This window comes from Brassica napus, chromosome C1 (genome assembly GCF_020379485.1).
Source record: "Brassica napus cultivar Da-Ae chromosome C1, Da-Ae, whole genome shotgun sequence".
Lineage (NCBI taxonomy): Eukaryota > Viridiplantae > Streptophyta > Magnoliopsida > Brassicales > Brassicaceae > Brassica > Brassica napus.
In genome coordinates, this window is record NC_063444.1 from 25,758,914 (window position 1) to 25,764,236 (window position 5,323).

Sequence of the window (5,323 nt, forward strand, 5' to 3'; positions counted from 1 at the left end):
ACACATTATCGCCTTGCCGTTGTTTCTTTTGGTTTTCTCTCAGGCCTGCCAGTGATTCTAAGGTGCAAGAGCACCTTTTAAACTAGGCATGCGACTTCGGTTTTCCGAAACCGAACCGAACCGAACCGTCGGTTTTCGGTTAACCGAAGTTTTTAAAAACAATTATGAAATAAACCGAATGAAATTTTGGTTCGGTTCAGTTATCGGTTTATTTCGGTTTTCAATTTTATTTCTGAAAATAACCGAATTTTTAAATTTTCGGTTAATTTTGGTATAATATTTCCAAAATATTCGGATATTTTTGGTTAAATTCGGTTATTTCGGTTAAATTCAGTTATTTTTGGGTTATTCGGGTTTTTTCGGTTCGGGTTTTTGGTTATTTTTGGATATTTTTGGTTATTTTCGGTTTTTAAATTTTTTTTTTTTGAAAATCAAAAACCGAACCGAACCAAACCGAAAACCGAATTAATTTTCAAAACCATACCGAATTGAATCGAATTGAAAACCGAACCGAACCGAAAACCAAAAAAAACCGGTTCGGTCAGGTTCGGCCCATTCGGTTCGGACAAAGATCCCAGGCCTATTTTAAACTCTAAAAAAAATTTCAAAAGTTTGAAGCCTACGTTTAATATTTTTTTGCTTGTATAAAATTATGGATTAATTGGACAAAAGAGTTACTTAGAATTTTCCAAGTTTACCTAGTTGTAGAGAGCAAGGCAACAACATGTAACCAGCATGCTTAATCTAAAGTTTACCTAGTTGTACAGAACAGTTGTTGCCTTGCTCTGTACAACTAGGTAAACTTGGAAAACTCTAAGAGATAGGTTGCTTAAATTAATTTTGATCAAAAAAAAAGAAAATTACCTTTTAATTCAAGAGTCGGCGCTTAATTAGGAACAATAAGGGCACCAGCATTAGGAGTTCATAAGGGGGGTTCACACGCTTCCCGAAAAAAAAATTATTAAAATATGCTACAGTTACGACTCCGTCTCGCAACGCTCCTTCTGCTTGAACCCGGATCGTTATTGTTCAGCAGGCCCCATGCCACGTGGCGGCCCGCTATTGATCATTTTTTTATTTTTTTTTCAAAATCAAACGAAAAATGAAAAAAAAAATAATAAAAAATTCACATGATAGAACCCCAACCGGGGTTCATTAATGCGGCTGTTCTAAGATACGTCGCTTATCTCCTCCTCTCTCTCATCTCTATCTCTATCTCTCTCCCCACTTCCTGAAATCAGTCGATTTCGATTCCAAAATGTCGTGATTAATCTCTTCTCCTGGGATGATCTCGTCGTCGTCGTCTTTGATCGTCTCGAGGGATAAGGATTGGGTTCGATCGCCTCACCGTGTACGTCACCATCTTCTCCTCCTCGCCGCCGTCCTTGTTCTGATCCAAAAGCTCCTTCACCGGAACGCTAACCTCTCCGACGGGCTTATCGCCGGCGATGGGACGATCAGCCACGATCTCGATGACTAAGGTGAGGCTTTAACTTAGTTAGTAAAGAGATATTCTGCAAATCTTATTGATAGTTTCGTGTTGTGGCTTTTGTAAATCTTATTGATGCTTTCGACAGAACCGAGCCTTTACATGGAGGTAGAGGGAGAAGATGAGTTCAGGGAAGAGTATGCTTGCCCCTTCTGCTCAGACTATTTCTGATATCGTCTCTCTCTGCTGCCACATAGACGAAGATCATCCCATGGACACTATCAATGGGGTAAACATCTCTTCAATATTATTCTGCAATATAAAAAATCTAATAAATGTCTCATCACATGGTTCTTAGTAGATTAGGCAAACAACTAGAGAAAATCAAATTGTAATTAAATCCATCCTGTCCAAAAATCATTGACATAGAGAACCAAGAATGGAGAAAAGTTTCTGTCTTTGAGGCATTTGAGTCTCATGGTGGGGCTTTATTTGATCAAGCGTGTGTGTGTTAGTTTATGTGTAAGAGTTTTGTTTTTTGGTTTAGGTATGATGAACTTTGTCAAAAGTTGGAATCTTTGATTCTTGATTTACAACAAGACATACAAAAAACTTGTTTTTGGTAAAACGTTGTTTATTACGTATCTCCAACTTTTATTACATATCTCCATGTTCCTTCTGATCCCATTTATGTTTGTCGTGTAACCACAAGAATGGAACACACTTTTAGTAGTCCTATCTTTTTTTCAAGTCTATGTTTTGTTTTTTTTTGTAGTTGTGCCATCTCTGATTGTTTGCTTTTTGTAAATGCAGATAACTTCTTGGGGTTTAAGGAGGTGGTCTTCTTATTCCCTGGAGGATGGCCAGAGTCTCGAGAGATTGCCGGATTCTAACAAGTGAATACTCTTCTTCTCTTCTCCTCTCTTGCCGTTTGTTTTGTGTATTGAATGGTCTCCTTTGAAGAAAATATTGGCAAAAGTCTAAATCTTTTGTTATCAAGTGAATACTAGTTTTACATTAAGAGGGTGTTATTGGTTCATATATTTTAATGGATTTAAAAATACAAATCAAATCTAGTGTTATTGGTTCTGTGATTTTAAAATTCATATTCAAATTTATTGTTATTAGTTATATGATTTTAAAATCTATATTCAAATCAATTGTTATTGGTTTTATGATTTTAAAGTAGATTTTAAAATCAGGTGTTATTCAATAATAGTAATTTGTTTAAAGATTTGATTTAAAATTAGATTTAAATGAATTTATGAATGATTTTAAGTTAAAAATACAAAGGAGCAAATATTGAGTTGAACCTTGATATTTTGACAAATCTGTATTATTGGTTTTCCTAATATCTTTCCGGCACCAAGTTTCGTATATATGTATTTCATACGTTAATTATAACAAGAACTCACAAAGATATGATTATTTTGTTAAATGGTAGTGTGCTTGTAACTTTTCCATTTAAAAACATCGAGCACTCATCACACTTTTGAAAGTTTTCTATTTTTCCAATTGTCCAATTTCTACATTTTCCTAGTTTTCTATTTCTATCGTAGTGGTCGGTCTATCATAGTTATATATAATCTCGATTATGCATTAGAAAATTAACACAAGAAACAAACACTTTAAAACCCTAAAAGAGCATCGAAAAGGTTCTTATGTTCAATGGAGTCCTTAAGAAAATAAAACTTTGATAAATCTACTTTTAGATTGTATTTCTGCAGGTTTACGTGATAGTAATGGTCTATTCAGCAAATTCACAGTGGAGAGAAGAATCCTACCTCCTCTCAATTAACTATTTGACTGATTTATGATAATCCAGTTATTTTGATTTTGAAATCTATATCATTGATTCTGAAATCTACTTATTTGACTTTAAAATCTATGTATTTATCAAAAATTTCTAAATCCAAGAAATAATCATAAATTCAGTAAAATACTACAACCAATAACCCTCACTAATATGAAGAATAATGAAACTACTTTTTGATACCAAATTTGGAAATGGAGCTTTTACTTATACCCAATTAAGAACCTTGCAATGGACCACGTAAATGTTTGGGTTTCTTAACCTTGTCTCTTCATTCACTTTTTGTGTTTAAAAGCATTAAAAAAGTAATAAGAACCCCTAATATGGGTATTTGCAATAATCATGCTCGAAGTAACTCTTTGCTTCAATTAATCCATAATTTTATACAAGCCAAAATTTATATTTATACAAACTAACAATTTTAATAGTTTATTGTATACTCACAAAATATTAAAATTACGCTTCAAACTTTGATTTTTTTTTCTTACAGTTTAAAATGTCCTCTTGCACCTTAGTATCACTGGCAGGACTGAAAGAAAACAAAAAGAAACAACGGCAAGGCGATAATGTGTTCGCAATATACCGGCAGATTGATGGCAAGGCAACAACAATCGTTGGCTAGTTTAAAGCTGATGATTCCCCTGCTGGTTTCATGTTGTTGCCTTGCTCTGTATAACTAGGTAAACTTAGGAAACTCTAAATAACTCTTTAGTCCAATTAATCCATAATTTTATACAACCCAAAATTTATATTTATACAAACCAACAATTTTAATAGTTTATTGTATATTCACAAAATAACTATTTTTAATTTTTTACATGTTATATATTTATTTGACTTATTATTTTTTTTTTGAAAAAGGAAAATACCGGTCTGAGGAAACCACCTTTGGCCATAGTTGCCTGCCTTTGGACAGCAAGCACCTTTGGACAGCAAGCTTTATTATTTACATTATTTACTTAGCTTAATCATAAACTGTTTAGATCTATTGTGTGCCATAGCTCCTTGTGGATTTGATCCCTAAGTACTACAATTGAACTTCTTATTTTAGAGAGTAAATCACTCCTTAAGGGTAATTTGAGTAATATCAAGTGGCTCCGCCTTTAAACATCTCAGAACATCTCATTGATCTCATCCTTGGTGTAGATCTCTGGTACTAGCTTAGTTTGTGTGAGTGAGCTAGCATGTTCTGGAAGACATATGTAGCTGTGATCATCTCTCGAAGCTCTTTCCATTAGCTTTCTGATATCATCCTTGGACACATGGATGATGTGTCCATCCACATATCTTGCATATCCCTGATGATCTTTGTAGACTTCATACTCATCTTTTTCTTCCCAGTGAAATCTCCTAGTTCCATAAAGGTCATAGGCTCTTCTGCCAAATTCTGGACGTCTGTCGATCGATGAAGGGACGTCAATGTCGATCGACGGTCGAGTAGGATGTCGATACTTCTGTTTGAAGCAATTATCTATGCCACCAGCTGTGTCATAGAACTCATTTGTAACCCTCTGCTGATGTGCTAGGACGGTGTGTTGTTGCATAAAGAGATTATCTGCTCCATTAGCCATCTGAAGAATGTCTGCAATGTCCTCTCTGGATATTTGCAGTGCATGTCCATCTATTGCTCTTGCATAGCCATTCGGGTCCCTGAAAATACCAAACTCATCTTGTGTTAGATATTGATTATCATAATTAGGGTTTTTGCTTACAGTGGATGGTGGTTTCGGACGGTTGTCGATCGATGATTTAGATTTGTTGTCGATCAACGAACGGTTGGCTTTGTCGATAGGATGGCTGAAACGTGTTCTTTCCCAGAAGCTTATGCTCGGTGTTGATCTGCTTCATCACGTCTTTGCATGTTGAGAAGTTACTCATATGTCAAACCTTCATGAAGTTCATCTGCTCCTGGCTCATGTACTTTTGTTTCTACTGCATAACTTTCGCGATGGTGATCATCTGCCCAACTGCCACTCGAGTCCCTTTCTCGTGCACGGTCGACTCCAGTGTCGATCGATGGGTAGTAGGAAATGTCGGTCGATGCTCGTTTTCGGCTTGTCTGATGAAGATGAGTGTCGATC

The 5,323-nt window shown here is 35.4% G+C and overlaps 1 long non-coding RNA gene across 1 annotated transcript; it reads left to right on the forward strand.

Annotated features, from left to right (window-relative positions):
* Positions 1-760: 760 nt before the first annotated feature.
* LOC106405263 lies at positions 761-2,523 on the forward strand. The gene is made up of 3 exons (XR_001281310.3): positions 761-1,481; positions 1,578-1,718; positions 2,243-2,523. It is a non-coding gene; the product is annotated as an uncharacterized LOC106405263 (long non-coding RNA).
* The last annotated feature ends 2,800 nt before the right edge of the window (positions 2,524-5,323 follow it).